The sequence below is a fragment of the Notamacropus eugenii genome, chromosome 5 (assembly GCF_028372415.1).
Source record: "Notamacropus eugenii isolate mMacEug1 chromosome 5, mMacEug1.pri_v2, whole genome shotgun sequence".
NCBI lineage: Eukaryota > Metazoa > Chordata > Mammalia > Diprotodontia > Macropodidae > Notamacropus > Notamacropus eugenii.
The window spans coordinates 50,029,297-50,050,173 of NC_092876.1; the positions used below are offsets into that span (position 1 = coordinate 50,029,297).

The 20,877-nt window shown below is 46.3% G+C and overlaps 1 protein-coding gene across 2 annotated transcripts in view; it reads right to left on the bottom strand.

The window, feature by feature from the left end:
* Nucleotides 1-20,877, bottom strand: part of CASZ1 (castor zinc finger 1) — a 235,905-nt gene that overhangs the window by 192,574 nt on the left and 22,454 nt on the right. The window lies entirely within an intron of this gene.

Consider the following 20,877-nt stretch of genomic DNA (forward strand, 5'->3'; position numbering starts at 1 on the left):
AGGTCCTAGGTCTAGGGTTCCAATGATTTGGGTGATATTTAGCCAATCAATCAGTATGAGACTTGGCAACCCAATATATGAGCCAATCAAGGGTATACACTAATAGCCTAATCAAGTGTGAACTTGTACGATCCTCCCACACATTCCCTCCAACCTTCAACAAAGTACAACAATCATGTACAATGCCTAATTCAGTCCAAAGCACCTACTATGTATGAACTACCCACGCTCAGTACCCCAAGGGAGCCCAGCTTGAGAACAAACCAATGGAATCCAAGTGACCAGATCTTGCCATGAGGCCAGTGGTCTCTCCTGATTCAATTCAACTCAAAAAACACCTACTATGTGTAAAGATACTGGCGGTTTAGGGACAAAACAACAAATTTCTTAAAAATGTGAACAAAACAGAAAGTAGAACCTACAGGATAAATGTAATTTCCAAAAGAGCACTAACATTTGTGAGAATTAAAGTCCTCAGGTAATAGAATGTCCCCACATTCCTTGAAGGAAGCTAGGGAACTAAGGAGGAGGACAGATTCTAGATGCAGGTGACCAGCTAAGCAAAGACACACACCAGCTAGCTGACCAGCTGAATGGGAGCAGGACAAATGAGTCTGGGAAAAGGCAGAAGAGAGATTCTGGAGGGTGCTAAATGACAGGCCAAAGCCTTTGTATTTTGTCCTAATGTAACAGGGAGCTAGTGAAGGTTATGAAGCAGGGTTGGGACATGTTCACCCCTCTGAGTCTTAGGAGAATCATTTTGAATGGAAAATGGATTGGAGAGGGGTGAGAAGGGAAGCAGAGAGTCCATCTGGGAGGTTACTGAAATAATCCTGAGTTTGGACCACTGAGCCAACACCTAACCTATCAATCAATCAACATTGACCCAACTTATTAATCGATGAACATTTATTATGTACCTACTATGTGCCAGGCATCATGCTAAGTGTTTAGGATACAAAAAGAGGCAAAGACATCCCCTGCCCTCAAGGAGTCTATAATCCAGTGGAGGATACAAAAAGCAAATAGGTACCATGCAAAGCAAGCTCTCCACAGGATAAATAGGAAATAATTAACAGAGGGAAGGCACTAGCATGAAGGAGGGTGGGGGGAGGCTTCCTGGAGAAGATTTGAGTTTGGACTTAGAGGAAGCCAGGGAGGTCAGTAGGGCAGCGGGCAGAGGTCAGCTCCTAAGTCCTAGATGTTAGAAGGAATGAGCCTCTGAGAAGAACAGTAGGTTGATGATTCCATACTCTGCTCCCCCCATATATCTGTGTGTATTTGTGTGTGCATGTGTATGTATGTATGTATATATATACATATACATACACACATACATACTCACAGATATATACACACACATCCTTCCATCATTTTGGGACAGTCTCACTTCTACCACTGCCCATCTCATTCCCCATTGACCATTCACACCTGCATGCCTTGGGGCAAGACCCTCAACTTTCCTGGGCCTCGGTTTCCCCAAATACTTTTCTCAGCCTTGGTGTCCCCTTTCTTCCAGAGTATCCAGAAAAGAGGAATGCTTCCAAATGAAGATGGAGAATGTCTCCTACACATATGCTCCTGGTTTGTGAGAGGCAGGCCTGAAACCTGGGAAGGCGGCCCCTGGGTGAGCTGGGCCCAATACCTTTTCTCCCCCTACCCTTACCCCACCTGTGGTATAGAGCTATTTAATCAGATAAAAGCTGGACTAGACAAGCGCACACACTCAGACCCTCAAAGATACCATATGCTCACATTCACACACAAACAGTCACACTTACACTGTCCCACATACTCAATCATGACATATATAAGCTCAATCACACATTCTCACACTCTCACACAGAGACACACACTTGTTCACACTTACAATGTCACACTATCATGCATACACACACACTCAGGCACACACACTCTATCACACTCATTCACATACACAAATAGATGAACACACATAGACGTGGTCACACATAACTCTGTCACACACACATACACACTCAGGTACGCACACAATCATACACACACTCAAACATACAGACACACTCATACACACTCATTCATGCTTACACTGTCACAATACTCACACATTCAGGTACACACACACACTCTCACATACACTTCAAAAAGGGGCCACTGAGGGAGATTTGTGCCGATAGGTGCCAAGCCAAAAACACTCAGCCAAAGAAAGCCACTACCCTGCTACTGGCAGCCTCCGTGTCAATTTAAGCAAATATTGTGGTGTTTCCATGGCGATCCTTGTTTTGAATATCCACTACAACTCACTTTTTTAAAGGGCTTTTCCTGTTTGTGTTTCAACTTCAAACCTGTAAATACTTTTGGCCTCCCCCCATCTAGAAAATATCCCCAAATTTGTGCTGGCATTCAAAGCTCTACCAGCACAGACTGTGCCCAGGCTCCCCAGCCTAGGGATTCTACTTCTAGAGGTCAGCCTGCATGGCAGTGTGGGGTGTGGACTGGCAGAGGGGGGGCAGGGAAGGCTGGGAGCCAAAGGGAGGCTCTCACACCCCCACCCACCCTTACTGGCAGCTGGCATCCCACATGGAAGGTCAGGACTGAAACTCTGGCTCTGGCTCCTGTATTTCAGCCCTGCACAGCGAGGTGATTGCGGCATCCCCAGTATCTGCCTGTTTCCCAAAGTGGGTGATCAGGGCTGGCGCTGATGTCACAGCATGGCATGGTGTAGGCAGCTGCCAGGCAGGTTTCCCCCCCACTCACCTGGACTCTCCCAGCCCCTGGGCCTCTCAGGAGAGGGAAACTGGCCTCCTGCATTCAAGGGGACTGGCCCAGGGGCATAGGTCAGCTCACATCTCCCAAACTGTGGGCTCAAAGGAGGAATAAGCCTCGAATATCTGAGAATAAGAAATTTAGATTCATGTCTCTCCCATCCACCTTTCTGAGACAATCCCTAAAGGATCCCTCCAAGATAGAAGAGATAGCTAGTCCAGCTAAGCGCCCCAGGGGCCCACCCCACCCTGCAGCACAACACAGGGTTAACAGTGGGGTTTCCTGGTTTCCATGGATTCTGGCCAAGCCCCTAATGTGAGTTTCGTGTGATTTGGGGGAAGTGAATTTCCTTTGTTTTCCAGTTTGGGAATTTTTTTTTCTTTAAAAAAGAGGAAAAAACACTTTAATGGGGATGTTGAGGGCAGTAGGAGACTCAGTTCTCTGGGCCTGGCCTCATTGCCTGTCAGCTCAGAATTCCCACAAGATCCTTCCTGGACATCCCACCCTTGAACAAAGAATTCCATCTGGACCCTGGCTGGGTCTATAGACCCCTTTTCAGAATAATGTCTTTAAATGCAGAAAATAAAATATGTAGAATTACAAAGGAAAACAGAGGTTGGAGAAAAATAAAGATGCCATTTTTTTTTCTCATCCAAGTTCACAGACACCCTCAAATGTATCTGACTTAGAAGCCCTAGAAGGTCTCCCTGTCACTGAAGCTGGGATAAAGACGAGGGACACACCGTGTTCCCTGGAGTCCACCTGAGGACCATGGCTTGGAAATTAACAAAACTCTATTGTCAGTTTTCCTCTCAGTTTTTTCAAGATGGCTTTCCCCAAGAACAGACCATGAACACCAGAAATGTTTGTACCTTTCTCACTCCCAGAAAGTTACTCAAGTCAAGTCATTCCTGAAGTCTGGGGCACCGTGCCAGGCATGGCACAGAATATGAAGGCAAATGCAAAAACTGCCCCTTTTCTCAAAGAACTTACATTCCCTGGCCATGTTATGGTGTCCCAGGACTCAAAGGAGGGTCCAGTGTCTGAACGGCAGAGCCCCAGTCTTAGGGGACTCAGGGGACCAACCCAATCAATCAGCAAACACTTATTCTGCCCTTCCTACATGCCAGGCCCTGTGTTAGGCACTGCTGGAGTGAGATAGGTCCTCCCTTCTAGGGCCTTACAATCTCCAAGAAAGATACAACATCTTCACAGAGAAGTAAACACAAGAAACATTTGTAGCGATGAGAGTGGGGTGGGGTCCAACTAACCACTGGGAAAATTAGGAAAGGCTTCTTGGAGGAAGTAGCTAATTACAGAATATGTGAGACTGACACCTGGGATGGCCTCCATCCAGGGCTGCCTCCAGCAAAGAGGTCTGACTGGGCCATCAGGAATGCCCGAGCTCTGACAAGAGTTGACCCAGGAGCAGGCGTGTCCAAACCACCAGAGATCTTCCCAGCTCCTGCCATTCCCCCCTGTCCTGAAGGTGAGTATCTCTCCTGAACTCAGACATTTACGAAGTGTAAAGGCTGGGGTGTGGCCTTCCTAAGGGACTGTCCCCAGTCAAATATCCTGACCCACTTACCTAACCAGGCCATAGGCATCAAAGCCCTGGGGCAATGGGGCCCTACCCATGGCATCAGCAGCTTCCGCCAATAGGTAGACAAATAAACAGGATGAATCTCTGGGCTGAGTGACACTGGAGAAAGCCAAGAGTGTATTTTGGCCTCCTGGGTCTTGCCATCTTCACCCTCTAGACCTCTAGCCCTTTCTAGACCTTTGGCCTGAATTGGAACATTACCACATGGGCTGTCTTCTCCAACTAAAGTGTAAGATTCTGGAGAGCAGAGACAATCTTTTTCTATTTGGATACCCAGAATAGTGTTTGGTATACAGTAAGTGCCTAAGAAATCATGTTCATTTCATTCATTCTCATTTTCTGGTCATGCTCGGAAATTCTGTAACATAGAAGGAAAGACTTCTGTAACATTCTTTCCTATAACCCTAAATCCAGACCCTAAATTGTATAATATGAAGAATAATGAGTTTGAGAGTCAGAGAACCTGGGTTCGAATACTTACAACCCATGTAGGAGAGTCACTTCTTACTTTCGTCTTACTTTCCTCATCTATATGCCGTCCAAACTGGCCTATATTTTCACACACAACATCTCTTCTTCCTCCTCTGTGACATGGGCTCTTCTACTTCCTCTCCATTTCTGGACTTCCTAGCTCCCTTCACGGCTCACCTCAAGTGGGACCACATCCAACACGTTTCCTACTTTCCCTGGTTGCCAGCATCACCTGCTACCCAAAATACTGGACACATTTCATATTTATTGTGAATGTTTTATGGACCCGCCATCCCACCCATTGGAACATAAGATCCTAGAAGGCAGGGACTGGCTCAGACATATGCCTTTTGTATACCCAGTGCCCAACAAGCGCTTGCTGAATGACTGACTTAGCCAATCAATCTGTGAAATGAGAGAGCCAGAAAGGATGATTACCAAGCTCATGTCTGGCTTTAGCTCTTATCATCTTGCCTTGGTTGACCCCCTTCTCTTCTTCCTTCTCCCCTGTTTGGAGCTGGATCACCAGGTAAGGCTTAAAGCAGTGTCATGCTTATATTCCGAAGCCAATGAAAACCCACAATCCAAGAGTCAGGCCCTCCCAAGTCCTGGCTTCTGTAACCCCTCTCATTTTTTGCTCATGACCCAGGGACAAGCCACTTTATTCATCAAAGTGATTCCCAAGGTCAACTGCTGCCTAATGGCAATCAAGCAAGCCCTGGGAGTCTGCTGGATTAAAGGTAGAGGCAATTGCCATGTATCCCTTATTCCCCAATATGCTTTGGGATGGGGGATGCTGGAAAGGGGGGGGGGAGATTGACAGTTCTAGCAGTCAAGCAGTTCTTTGGATAACTGCATGACAGCTGATACTCCCCACCCACCCACCCAAAGAGTGGTGTTAGGATTTCAAGTTCCCTCCTTTCTCTAGTGTCTCCTTGGGCACTGGGGAACGGGGAACTGGCCACTGGGCACTGTCCCAGTGGGCAGAACTGAGGGGCTTTAGTCTTATGGAGCTAAGAAAGGAATTCCTGGTGCCCACTCTGAACCAGACTAATAAAACCTTAGAGGCCATCTATTTTCCCACTCCCACCCCTCATTTTATAAAGGAAAAAACTGAGACCCGTAATTTACCCAGAATCACAAAGGAATTGTAGATTTAGAATGGAAGGGACCTTTAAGACCACTGAGCACAATTTTCTCATTTCACAAATGAGGAAAATGAGGCTCAGAGAAGTTAAGTGACTAGCCCTCTAGGTCCTCAAGTGCAGCCTTTTAAGTGAATCCAAACTTCACTGAACAAATCCCCTTAATAAAAGGATTGGTCTGTAAAACTTGGACTCAGTCAAAAGGTCGCATGTGTCCTCAAGGCCTCAGGTTCCCTACCCCTGGACTAGCAGGTAGCAGAGATCAGAACACAGATCCTCTAACTCTAAATCTGGGTTTCTCTCTGACACAACAGTGGGGGATAGTAGAAGGCACCGATCAGAAAGCAGAGAGAGCTGAGCTCTATCTAGACCTGACTTTGACTGGTTGGAAACTCTTTAATTCTCTGAGCCTCAGTTTCCCTTTCAGTAAAATGAGGGTACTGCACTACTGATTTCTAAAGTCTCTTATTCTACCTGTTCAAATTCTACATTCTCAAGCCTAGAAGACCAGAGAAGATTTGGGGAGCCAAGAAGGGTATTTTTCTTAATATGAATTTGGGGTTGGGGTAGGCACTGGCCATGTCCCAGGGACAGGGGCCCCGCTATCAAGAGAAGATGGAAGAGGAGGTATAGGTAGGAGATGGATAAAGAAGCCCCAAAGATGGCGAGCTCTATGGAACTACAGGGGAAACAATCCAGATATACATATGTGTTGCCCAACTCTCAGGCCTGTATGGAAAGGGGTAAGAGAAAAAAAACAATAAAAAAATCCACATCTTAATACAAAAATCCTCTATGACGTGTTGTAGCATGAAAGTGTTTTTCATTGCATTTTTCCTCTGTGATCTCACACAGCCTACGATGGGTCCGCCCAGTGCAGTGGGTATTTTGATGATACACAAACAGTGCAAACACATACATAATTAACAAAAACATGAGCAGAGAAAATATTTAAATCAGTCCAAGTTGGCATCTGTCCACCCTAGACCGCCCCCAGGAGCCAGCTCCATTGCCTAAATGAATGGGGCTCCTTTACACTGGAGGGGGGGTCAAGAGAGAAGTAAAAAGGGGTCTCCTTGAAGAATTCATGAAATTCTCAATTCTCAGGATTTCCCAGAAACTTAAAAAGGGAAGGCAAAGAAAAGTCATTTTTGTCCTTTGAGTTTTACCTCATGAGGGTCCAGGGTACCTACTCTTCCCAGGGGCTGGGATTGGGTAGGATGGGATGGGATGAGTCTGACTGAGAACATCACCACACAGTCTCTATCTCTCTCTGTCTCTCTGTCTCTATTTCTCTCACCCTCCCTCCCCTCCCCCTTTTTAATTGTTGGATGAGTTTACAGAGCTGTTTGCCAAAAACAATCAACTCTAGGGAACTGAGTTATACAAAAAAGGGCGTGTCAACCGAGGGAGATGGGTATCCATGGCAACCACCACCTTTTTGCATTCGCCCAGGTGAAGCCAGGGCGAGGTGGACCTGTGGGGGTGGGGAGTTTGAGTCAGTAAGGAAAAAGGAGGCAGGGTGGGAAACACCCTCAGAAAACACCAAGGCCCACCTGCCAACAGCACCATAGGCGGATGGGGGGTACTTTTTCTTTCCCCCTTATGTCCCCCCCAGACCTCAGTCAAAGACCTCACTGAAAGTGGGGGCTGCGGGAACACACAGATGCACACATACACACACACTACTAGACACATATACACACCCACACATGTACAGAGGGGTTTCAACACTCCTAGACTTGTGTTTCTACAGACTATTGCACAACAGGTGATACCATTTTCTCTAAGGGTTGACTGCCCTCTCCCTGGAGTCAGGGAACATGGGTTCCATTTCTAGTTGAGCCACTGGTTCCCTGGGCAACCTCACTTGTAAAATGGGGAGGAATGGGCTAGATGACCCTAAGGTTCCTCCAGCTTTAGATATCTGGTCCTATAATCCTAAGTCACCTCCCTGAGTCTCAGTTTTTTTCATTTGTAAGAAAAAAATAAGGGGGTTTGCCTACATGGCTTCCAAAATCCCTCCTAGCTCTGAATCTATGATCTAAGGTCCTTCCTTCTTCCTAACCTCAGAAATAAGAATTTTAAAACTTAGGCCAAGAAAAATAAAAAACAACACAGAAATAAATACACAGACAGATACTGGGGTGCTGAGTCTACCCTCCTTTGAGGCTATGGAGGCTGCAGGCATCAGGAGAAAAGAGTGTATGTGTGTGTATGGGGGGGGGGGTGCTTTCTTTCTGGAATAGATTTTGACACATGCATTACTGTGGGCTGGGAACAAGGAGTCAGGAGGGACCCAGCTGCATTTTTCCCAGATCTTACAAAAGAAAACAGAGAATTCCTCGGAGGCAGTGAGGGCAAATTGGATGGAACAAGTTAGAGGGGGCATAGAAGGGGGCACACATGCCAGGGTGCACGTACAGGCCCCTCCTGCTAAAGGAGGGCCCTGGGCATTCAGTCTAGAGCCAGTGGATTCCTCCCTGACCAGGGCCCCCTGTCCCTAAGATTCAGGGCCACTGGGGAAAGGCAGAGTCAGTAGCAGGGTCCCCAACTCAGGAGAAATAGGGACCAGTGGAAAGAGACCTTTATAAATCTCACTAAACCAAGATGTCGCCAGGTCAGAAGAGCTATGGAGTGCATCAGTAAAACCATTCCTCTCTCTGCTTCCCAAAAGCCACCCCCAACCTAGTCTTGGGAGTGAGGGAAAAGGGAGAATCAATCAAATCAACATTTATTAAGCTAATGCTTAATAGTCAGACTCAGATCAAGGGAGACTGGCTTAGACTAGGGAAAGATCTCACTTCTAAACCAAAGCTCTTTGGATCCAACCTGGTACTTTTATCACAACCTGGTTTTAAAGAGCACTGGGCTTATATTCACAGGATAGATCAACCTTCTTTCTGAAGGACCTTGCAAGCATCACTTAACCTCTCCAAGCCTCAGTATCCTCATCTGTGAAATGAAAGGCTGGGAGCAGATGACTTCTGAGGTACCTTTCAGGTCTTAGGTTCTAAGGTTCTAAGATCCTGTGATCCTTTCATAGACCCCACTGCCCTGATGAAGGAAGAGCAGACCTCGAAGTTTTGAAGAAGGAAATCCCTCTCAGAGTATCCATGAGCCTAAAAGTATGAAAGGCGGCCCCTCAAATCTCCCAGCTGTCAGGCACTCAGAGGTGGAACAGGGTTGACGGCTCAGCCCTTTCTACCATCGACCACCCAAACTCATTCAGATATTTCCTCTCTCCCTTTCTTTCTTTCTTTTTTTTTAAATTTAATGTTCTCTATAATTCATCCATCCCAGAAGATAATCGATAGAGTCCGTAATGAAAATCTGAGCCATATTTTATGAGCCGCCGTAAGCCTAAAGGGCCACATCAGCAGAGCTGGTGTTGGCTTTGGGGATCTGTCTTGCCCACCCCTTGGATGACTGCTCCCTCTCTCCGGCTCTGGCAATGATGAAGACAACCAGGAGGCCCAGTAGGGAGGGGAATGTCCAAATCACTCCAGTATCTCTTTTCCTTCCCTGTTTGACCTCAGTGAGGACAGAAGGTACAGCCAGAAGGTGCTCTCCTATACCAAGCACTTGATGAGTTGAATGGCTGAACCCAGCTATGTGAGATCTTCTCTCCAGGTATAGCCCCTAAGTGATCCTGGGGTGCCTCACCCTCCATCCTCACATCATCCCACTCAGGTAGCCCACAGCTCCATCTCCCCTTAGGTACCTTGCTTGTCCAGATTTCCTGCCAGTTCTGGTCCCCAATCTTCAAGCTCAAACTGGTACCTCCACCTAAATAGACACCTACAACATCCCCTACAATGTCCATTCCCATCCCTGAGAGGGCATGTGATGATAGGAATAAGTGCTTTGTCCTTGGAGTCAGGAAGACCTGGGCTCAAACCCCTTCTTGGTCACTCCAATCAACCAATCAATAAAGGAACATTTATTAAGTGCCTACTAGGTGTCAGCAAGAGATAATGGAAAGAGAGATAATCCTGGGAGCCAGGAAGACTTTGGCTCAAGGCTCACCTCTGACATATCCTGGCTGAGTGACCCTGGACAAGAGGCTTCACTTCTCAGCATGGCGCAATGGAGACAACATTGATTCTGGCATCAGAAGATCTAGAGTCTATTCTAAACCAGCCCCGGACCATCCTTTAAGACTGCCTGACTTGGTAGGAGGCATTTCCTCATCCCCAAGAGTTCCCTACACCAGTGAAATCATGAATCCAACCCTTATCCCAGATCTCGATGGGGCCATACTAGGAGCTGGGGATATGAAAATAAAAATGAAACCATCCCTGCCCTCAAGAACCTTACATTCAGTCCCAATAGGGGTGACAGATAATATATACATGTAAAAAATATATATGAGATATATACAAAGTAATCACACCACTACTCCGAGCCTTCCATTTTCCCATCTGTAAAATGAGATAATAATAGCACCTATTTCACAGGGTTGCCGTCTAAGTCAAATTTATATATACACGTATATATACACACATGTGCATATATACACACATGTATATATCCATAAATATATATGCACATATGTATGTATATATGCATACACATATACATGTGTATATATACATATATATGAACACATATGTTATATATATATCTTTGCAAAACTTCAAATGCTATAGGAACATCAGCTGCTTTTATTATGACCTTGACAGGCTACTCTCAAGGTCAGAAGTCCTGTTTTCAAGCTGAATTCTTACCTTTATTAGCTGGTTACAATCTGTAACCTCATCTGTAAAATGGGAATAAAAATACCCTCCACCTTACTGAGCAAAGCAGCAAAATTCTTAAGGATTATAGTTTCCTATCCCTTTCCTGCTAGAGACGGTCGTGACACTCATTATTATTCATTATGGCTCTCTTGGGCTGGTCAATTTGATAAATATCTACCCTCCTGCTCAGGTAGGAGATTCCCCCACCTTTTTTCCTAGAACATACATGGATGGTCAAAGGGGGGAATGGTGGTGGGCAGTATCTTATGGACCACAGAATCGCACCAAGGTGATATCTGAGTTACATCTTTAAGGCAGCTTTTTTTGTTTGTTTTTTCAGAGAAAGGCAGAGGTAAAGATGGAGTGCATTCCAGGTATGGGATACAGTCAGTGCAAAGGTGTGAAGATGGCTTTGCAAAGTCTGCTTTACATATATTCTCACTGAAGCCTCACACAAACCCCGTGAGGGAGGTTGAGACCAGCACAGCTAACGAGGGTCAGGAGCAGGATGTGAAAAACAATGCTCCATACACTATGCATCCCCCCAAACATAACTCAAACTCCCTCACGACCAGATTCCTATATTCCTGGATGCCACCACTTCTGAGATTCCTTTCAGGTCTAGATTTACGATTCTGTTGTTTGCTCAAGCTCATCTTTGATCAAACATCTTACTTTACAGATGAGGAAACTGAGGTTCAAATGGAGAGAGTGCCATCTGACAGAGCTGAGATCTGAAGCCAGGTACCCCATTTCCTAGAGCTCTTGTCATCCCTCTGTGCTCCTGGGCTGAGGGGCATGAAGGGGGGCCCTGGTTGGAGAGCTGGACATTAGAAGAAGCTGTCTAGCTCCGGAAGACAAAGTATGAGCACATTCCCGGCAGACACTCCCTGACCTTTGGGGATTTGGCCGATGGCAGGACAGCTCATCCCCAGGGTGAGGGTAGGGTGGTGAAGGGTCCATGGCTGAAGCAGACTCAGTGATGCAGAATTCTGACATGGAATTCTCACTGGAGAAGATTCCAAGTTGCTTTCTTTCCCAAAGCACTGATGGGAGCTAGGACTGCCTTGATTTGCCAACCCTCCATTCTGGCTTTCATCTCTGTTTTTTGGTTTTTTCCTTTTTTCTCTCTCTCTCTGAGGCACCCATTGTTCTGGCTGGGGAGGGGGTGCCAAGAGTCCTTAGTTGGAGGGTTCCCCCCATGATATTTTGATTCCCCACTTTTTGGTTGTTTTCTGTCACTTCCCACCCTACCCCCATCCCAAAGTTTCCCTGGTCTTTAAATATTTATTTTTTAGGGCTGGTTTCAGGTGCCTCTGGTTTATCAAACAATCAGCCCCGTGAGGTTTGTTGGGTGTTTCCAGAAATTACGTCACAAAAAATCATGCAATTAAATGAAGGAGGAAAAAAGAACCCATGGTTATTGCTTAATTTGGTATTTTAATTAGTGACTTATCATGAACATAGACTTTTAAAATGGTGGGCCAGCGAACACCGGGTTTCTACTGAATGTCACCTCTTCCCTTCCCCCCTCCCTGAGGCAGCTCAAGCAGTGGTCTGATGGATGTGTCCCCCCATTCTCTGGGACTCCTCTCCCTACTCCCTCAGTCCCTGCCCCAGCTCACTTGGAAAAGACATGAGAGTGTTGTTGAAAATAAATTTGAGACCCAGGAGGCCACAGCTACCAGGAAGGAGGCATCTTAGGGGCATCTCTGAAGGGTGCATGGAGGCAGATCTAAGCCTAGAGACCCCCCAAAATTAGCTTTTCCCATACCTACAATTCTTCTTCCCTCAAGGGCCAAAAAATACACACTGGCCACTCCAATGGCTTGGGGACGATGAAGGAAAACTGAACTGGTTTTGAGATGACCAGACTGTCTGTGGAAGGGTAGAGACAGGGAGAAAAGATGGTCTACATTGAGGGAGATCAAATGGGTGCTGACGGATATGGAATCAGGGAAGTGGTATGCCAATCCAAGTTCTGCGGCTTGCTACCTATGTCTAGAGTCTCACTTTTATCTCTGTGTCATGGACTGAGAGCTGGAAGGGACCTCAGAAGCCAACCCTCACATTTGACAGATGAGGAAACTGAGTTTAAAAAGTGATTAAGCAATAAGTGGCATATTAAGGATTTGAACCCACAACCTGACTAAATTCTGCCCTACTATGCTTACTGACCTGGGCCAAATCATTTCCCCTTTCTAGAACTCAGTTTCTCCCTTTGTAAAATGAGGGGAATAAACAAAAAAGATAGCCATCTCTCATGTTGTCATACAACATTATAAGCTTAATTTCACAGAACTTGGGCTCCACAAGCTTCTCCTGGTGTCTCTGTAGCTGCTTTGAAAACTGGGATTTTATTACTTGCCTTTAAAAAGTAAATCTAAATTATTCTCTACCAGTTAGAACTCTCAGCTCATCCTGGATTCATTTCCTATCTTCTAGTAAGTTTTGTTGTGAAAGAGGTGGCTGCTTCTGAGAAGTCACAGGGTGACACAAGGTGGCATCTCCACCCTCTATCGTTGCCCGCTCTGCCAGCTGGCAAGTAAAGGCAGACACTTGATGTATGTGCTTCAGGAAAAGGGAAGACACCCTCCCCACTACAGCTGGTCCCGTCTTTTCATTCCTCAATGCCTCAGCTTCCCTAGAATGAAGCAAGAAAAATTCCCCTTTTCCCCCAAAGCTTTGGAGACTGAGAAAGCTTGATTGGAGGGTGACTCGAACTGGTGAGTTTCCAACCAGTGATGAGGAGGGACAAATGCTCATCCTCCCCACCAGTGTTGCAGGTCACAGAAACCAACCAGGGAAAGCTCCCAGGTATAGCAGATGCCTGATGTTATCCTATGCATTCATCCTCTGGACCAAACCAGGGCATGAGAGCACTGGTCCCTCTCAGGATGCTCTCAAAGATTCCTTCCCAGTTATAAGTCTTTGGGCCTAATTTTATGAATTAAGTCATGGGATCAAAGACCGGTAAAGACAGAGAGGGCTTTATAGATCATTTAATCCAATTCCCTCATTCTAGAGAAGCAGACTCACTGTAGTGAAGAGTGAGCTGGCCATGGAGTTAGTTGGAAAACCTGAATTCAAGGTTCACTTCTGACACATACTGGTTGTGACTGGATGAGTCACCTACCCTGTGAATGCTCTGAGCATCTTTCTAAGAGTGTAAGTCAGCATGTGTACATTACATGTCTACCTACCAGATGCCAGGTGCTATGTTGAGCACTAAAAGACAAAAGTAGGCCCTGCCTTCAAGAAGATCATGGTCTAATGGTGGAGACCACAAGCCAACAACTATGCCTGAGGTATATACAGAGTAAATTGGAGGCAATCTCCAAGGGAAAAAGCTAGCATTGTAGGTGCAACCTGGAATGGTAGAAGGTAGATTCTATGTTCCAGCAAAATTTCAGGTCTGATCTCTATTTCTTCATTATATTTATTTTTAAATATTTTACTGATGTTCTTTTTCCTATACCTTCCCAACAATCCTCCCCAGTAACCAACAGAACCCTCCCTTATAATAAAGAAATACAATGAAAAAAATTAATACATTGGGTCTATTCAACCATGCACACCTCATTCCAAACTTATATTCCTATAAATCTATAATCCAACTCCGCTCTGACAAAATGGAGCACCGAGGTCCGGAGAAGTCACTTGGCTAAGGTCATCTGGCCAGTTATTGTCAAAATAGAGACTAGAATTTGGTTCTCCTGATGCCCAGGTCAGACATCAATACACTCTACGTCACAAGCAGAATTCACAAACTGTTTTGGTGAACGGAGTGATCAAATCTCCAAGTGCTGAAAAGTCTTCTAAGGGTAAGTTAAGAAAAGTCTGCAATTGATTGGCTGGGGGCTGCAAAGTCAGCTCCCTCCCAGGCTCAACCCTTCTCTCTTCGGAGATCTTGCTGCAGCTCCCATGCTCCCTCACCTGTCTAGACTCTCGACTCCATGGTTGGTGGTCTGTTCTATGTCCTGATATTGAGGAGCTCAAAGAGAGCCTAGGACATTTGGTGAGGGGTGGGAGGGTGAACGGACCTGCCCCCTGCCCCCAACTCAATAGGGCTCTCACAGAAAGGAAGGAGGGAAGGGAGAGAGGAAGGAAGAAGGATGAGGAGAAAGGGGCCAGAGAGACCCCATGTCATCATGTGCTGGCAGGGATTCAGACTCAACCACACGAAGGATCCTGCCCTATTCAGTTTCAATGGGAAAGGAACTCTGCCATCAAACATAGGCTGGGCAGGGATGTGGGCACTGGGATTAGGAATTTGGAAAACCATCTGAGGAACCTGGCCCTGGGAAGATAGCAACAAAAAAAAAAGGATTTAACGTCTTATCCGGACTGTCTGGTAAACAGCCTGATCCATGCCGACACTCCGTTATGTATCCTGTGTTCCTCAGGTGCGCCGGCGGGCAGGTAGAGGCAGACATGGGCCGAGACAGGAAGGGAGGGAGTGTGGGCTAGGCTGGGGAGGGGAGGCAGGAGGAGAGAAGGAGCTGGGTCTAAGAGGATGGGGTGAGTGGAAGCCAAGGCAGACAGTCAATGAGACAGCTGACAGGTGCAGGGAAGCCGGGGAGGCGGGAGGGGGCGGGCAGGGAGAACCAAGAGGGAGAAAGCTCAGACAATGGGGCCAGAGGGTGGAGGGCTACCTGGGAGAGAAGCTGAGAGCTATGAGAAAGTCAGGGTGAAACTGGACAGCAGACACAGAAACGGGGAGAAAGGAGGTCCCTGGCATCGAGGAGTTACTGTGACCAGGGACCAGAGGGATCCCCACTAACGTCCCTCAATGGACAACAGGCCTAGACAACTCCTGCAACCCTGATGGCGGGGGGGGAAAGATAAGGAGGATGGAGAGGAGGAAAAGGAATGGGGAGAGGAGAAAGGGAGAAGAAAAGGAGGAGAAGAGAGACCTGGAGTTGGCAGGGGAGCATGGGCAGAGGAAAGCCCTTAGGGTAGCACTTCAGGCCCTTCCCAACCAGCACAGTCCCAGAAGCTGGGCAGAAGAGATGTGCCGGCTGCCCACCCAGCGGGCAGGAGCTCCCTGAGCCACCTCTACCACTAGGCCCTCAGAGGGCCGGGCTCCTAATCCTCTTTTCCTATTTCCGTTCGCTATTTGATGTAATTATAGTTTTTGATTGAAACCCACCCGGAGTGTAACCCCTCTGCCTAATGCATTGTCTAAATCCTTGGGTACACAGCCGTGCTCTCTCCCCACACTCACAAAGAATAGGAAACGATTTCCAAAGCCAAAAGGCCTCTGCCTCCCCCCACCCCCACCCCTCTCATCTCTGGCTTTCTTCAACGATACTGTCAAACCTGCCCTGGCCTGGGCTGCCTCCACCCCCTCAGCTCCTCCTGCTTCACCCCCACAGCTCCCAGCCTGGAGTTGCCAAGCTTAGTGTCATCCTCGAAGGGCTAAAAGAGAAAAGGAGCCAGCCTGCTGGGATTAAAGCCTCCGGATGCCCCTCACTGCCCTTCCAACTTCCCAGAGTCAAGTCAAGTCCACAGGCAGCCATCCAGTCAGTGCTTCCTCAGTGCCAGGCATGGTGCCAAGCCCACAACCCTAGGAGTCCCCCAAAGGGTCCATCTTTATCGCAAGCACATGGAAGGGAACCCCAAGACCCAGGCTGGCAAACTTGTTCCTACTGGAACAGCAGTGCATGATTGTAGAGGGCCCATGATGAACCACGCAGCCTGCCTCCGACAGCAGACGGATTCAGGGCACAGGATGAGACACGTGTTTCTGGACATGACCAATGTTGATACTTATTTGCTTGCCTTTATTAAAAGAGTTTTATTTTTATTTTTCCTTTTTTTTCGGGACCGGGAGGCACTATGGGATGGAAGAAAAAAAATCAATCTTCTTTGAAAAAATAAAAATTAACCAGAAAAAATAAGACAAAGTTACAAAGGATAATCACAGGGAGGACAGCCATGGACCTCAGTTTCTTCCCCTGCAAAATAAGGAGCGTGGAGCTGGATAATCACAGACACAAACCAGAGGTGAACGGACTCAGCCCTCTTTGGAATCCCCTCTGTGACGGACCCAACAAGGGGTTGACCAACTTCTGCCCGAAGAGCCTAAAATGAGGGGGAAACCTACCCACTTCCTCAGGCAGGTCAATCTATTTTTGAAAGGCTTTGATAATCAGAAAGGGTATTTTTTCCCCCTGACATCCAAACTAATTTTTTTTTTCTGATTTCACCTCATAACTCCAAATTCTGCTTTTGGGGACCAAGAAGAACACGTCTCCCCCACATGACAATGCCTTAAATACTTGAAAAAAAACTGCACCTTCTCATCTCCAGGCTAAATATCTCCAGTTCCTTCATATTGCTTTGGAAGTTGGTAGTAAATAGTCAGTAAATTAAATACTTAACAAATTCTTTCTTCTTTTCCTTTCTCTTCGTTTCCCTCCTTTCTTTCTTTCTTTCTTTTTTCTTTGTTTTCTCTCATTTCTTTTTCCTTTCTCTTTCTTCCTTCCTCTTTCTTTCTTTCCTTCTTACCTTCTTTCTTTCTTTCCTTCTTCCTCTCTTTTTTATTTCCTTCCTTCCTTTCCAGAAAGGCAGAACCAAAATGGCCCCAATTATTGGACATCTGTCACTCTAAAGCCCTCTTCTAGCAAGACCTCTCGCCCACAAAGAAATCCCAAGACGCTCATGCTTGCCCCCTTTGGGGTTCAAAGAATCCTCCACTGCCTTCAGTAAGCATATCAGTTCTAATTTGTCTTAGAAACCTCTCCCTTCCAAGATTTCTCAACTCTGGGATGTCCAGGCTCAATAGTTTGCACCTTCATAGTGAAAGAAACAGAAAAGAAAGATGGCACACACTGAGACTGGGGGGAAAAAAAGGCAATCTTCAACACCCAGGGCCGGCCTGAAAACCCGCGATTCTGGCTGCGCTATTTCCCCCGCACGTGGGCTACCAGCCAGACAACCCCGGGCACTACAACATGCTCCAGACCTCGCCAGACATTAGGAACACTTGTTCAGGTGCCTGGCCTTTGGAAGCAGGTCCCTGAACGCATTGCTCTAGGCCATTGCTGGTGATAATTTTTCAGAGATAAACAAACCGGTTTGGATAAAGCAAGAAGGGACCTGAATTTTTCACCCAAAACTCAAAATGAAACTCTCCTATCATTTCTCATCCACCCTGGCCACCACCCCGGCACCCCACCCAGTTCCCCAAAGTTTGGACAACTTGATTAAAAATAATAATAGTAATAATAGTCAGTTCCAGGGCTGTTTCCTCCACACCTACCACCCTACCTGGGACACAAAAACAGGGAAAAACCAGGTAAGGCCTATGCTTCAGGGCCTCCCAACTGGGAAAGTACTGCCGCCTGCTTCCCAGGAGGAATCCAGGGCAAAAGAAGGAAAGGGATCGCTTCACTTCAATTCCACAAGGATTTAGAAACCATCATCCACCATATGCAAGGAATGGGGCAGGAGGACATGAAAAGAGACCCTTGCCTCACGGTGCTTACATTCTACTGAGAAAAATTCTGGGAGCTACCAAGAGTCCCAACGGCTGCACAGTATAAGCTACGGCAGTGGACAGAACTCTGGATTTGGAGTTCTAGGACTTGGGTTTGAGAATGTCCAAATTCCAGCTCCACCTCTTACCATAAGTGAGTCCCTTGCTGTCCATAGTAGCAGTAGCAGTAGCAGTAGTAGTAGTAGTAGTAGTAGTGGTAGTAGTAGTAGCAGTAGCAGTAGCAGTAGCAGTAGTAGCAGTAGCAGTAGTAGTAGTACTTGCCTTACTAAGGAGGCTGAATGAGTTGACCTTAAATGATCCTTATGGCTCCTATGAACCTGTGGAGGAAAGGGGATTTGCAGAGGGGTCCTTGATGATTTTGCAGGAGGGAAAAAGATAAGATCACAAATTTAGAGCTGGAAAAGATCTCATCTTTTAATTTTTTTCTCTCCTCCTTCACCCTTTTAAAATCAAGGACCTCTCTCTGTATTACCTTCCTTCCACAGGTTCATAGGATGTCCCTACCACCACTAGCACCTTCCCCTCTACCTCTGTATAGATCATGCATGTTGGATCCCCTAAAGGTATGTAAAAGTATTTCTCCTGTATGTTGGCTCCCCAGTAAGAATGTACAAGTGTCTTGTATTTTGGTTCCCCATTAAGAATGTAAATATGTTTATATTTTATGTTGACTCCCTAATAAGAATGTAAATGTGTCTCATATGTTGGCTCTTTGATAAGATTATAAGCTTCTGGAGGACAGGGTCTATGTTTGCATTTTCTTTGTAATACATCCAAGACTTAACCAAGGGCCTGGCTCATAGTACAGACTTAATACATGCAAGTGTGGGAGTTGGAAGGGTCATTTGAGACCTGCTATGGCCCCTCCTCCAAGATCTCCATTTGACAAGTAAAGAAACTGAGGTCCAGAGGGATGGAGGGATTTTTACCTAAAGTCACCCATTTGGCTTCTTGGTGGTGGAGCCATGGTTGGAACCCTGACCTCTGGCCTCCTGGTCAGTCTGACATTCCAACCTACTGCTTCTTCCCATTAGTTTCCAATGGACAATTTTCCAAGAGGGCAAACAGGTCTGCCTGTTACCCTCTCCCTTCAGAGGATCCCTTTCAAGCCCATCTAAGTTTCTCTAGACAAGAGTTCTTAACTTTTGTTTCATGACAGCCTGATAAAGCTCAGGGTTGCCTCCTCAAAATCATGTTTTTGAATGCATAAAAGTTAATAGGATTACAAAGGTAACTCATTAAATTGAAAGACACTTATGGATACACACACTTTTATACATTATTTTTTTAAACAAGCCCACAGAGCCCAGGTTAAGAACCTTTGATTGAGTACCACCATTCCTTGAAAAAATAAAAATTAACCAGAAAAAATAAGACAAAGTTACAAAGGATAGACACAGGGAGGACAGCCATGGACCTCAGTTTCTTCCCCTGCAAAATAAGGAGAGAAAAAGAAACCAAGGCGTCTGTGAGCTAGGTGGTGCCACAGACAGGAGGACCTGATTCCGAACCTTGCCTCACGTACAATTCCTCACCTGTATAAAATGAAGCTGGGGAGAGGAGTGGACTGGTCTGAGGTCCCTCTGGGCTCTAAATCTATGATCCTCAGTCCAAGGCAGAATCTGCTCTAAGGATAAAATCAATCCTGACCTAGCATCTCAGCCCACCCCACTACCTGCTGCCCTCTGGGAGGTTCCCAGTGACTGCTGCCTGGAGGCACTCTGAAAGCCTGGGGATGGCTGCTATCTCCCTGAGTCCCCCATCAGTGGGGTCTGCCCAGTCCCTGTGGCTAATTTACACCCTTCAGGGTTTAAAATAGCAGGGGCATAAATGAAAAGTCCAATTTCTTCAAATTTACATTGTAAAACCATCCTTCAACTTCCTCGAAATAAATTTTACTATTTTATTAGTGCAAACAAAATGGTAATAAAACACTAATACAGAGCCTTGTATCCAGGGGAAGAGCTAAAATTAACATAGAGCGAGCAGTGTTTGCTATTACATTCAATTACCTTTTTACTTGAGATTTACATTCTCATCCCCTTAATCTCCATAGTAGTTGCTTCAAAAAAAATATATCCTTCCTGCTGCTCAAGTTCTGGGACTCTGCCCTGTGAACCACTGATGGGGGCCCCCAAGGCTCCTACCCCCAGGGGGCTGGGGCTGGCTACTTCCTAGCCCCCATTTCTCATACCTAGCTTGTACTACAACTAACAATATTTTTTTTTAATGTCCTTGGTTCTCCAGAGGTCAGTGCTACTGGACGGACTGGCAAATCCAGGCATTCACCTCTACTGGGCAGCATGGGCTAGTGGGACATTGGAAAGGGGGCATCACTGACAGATCCTGATGGGTCCTCTCTCTCTCCTACCCTCCCTCCCTGTTGTGGGCTCAGGAGAGAATAAAAACTGGCATCTCTGGTTTGGCAGGTTGTGAGCAAAAGGGGTTTTTGCAGAGGCATTATGACTGGTGGTTTGGGCGTGTGGCAGGAGAGGCAGCCAGAGACTCTCTAACCCTCTGGATTATTTAGTCCAGAGAAAGCTCTTTTCTTTTTTATGGGTGTGTGGGGTATAGACCTCCTTGGGAAGTATCTGTTAAAGTCTACGGACCCCTTCTCAGAATCAGGTTTTCAAATGCATGAAAAAAAGTATCAGATTTTAAAGGAAA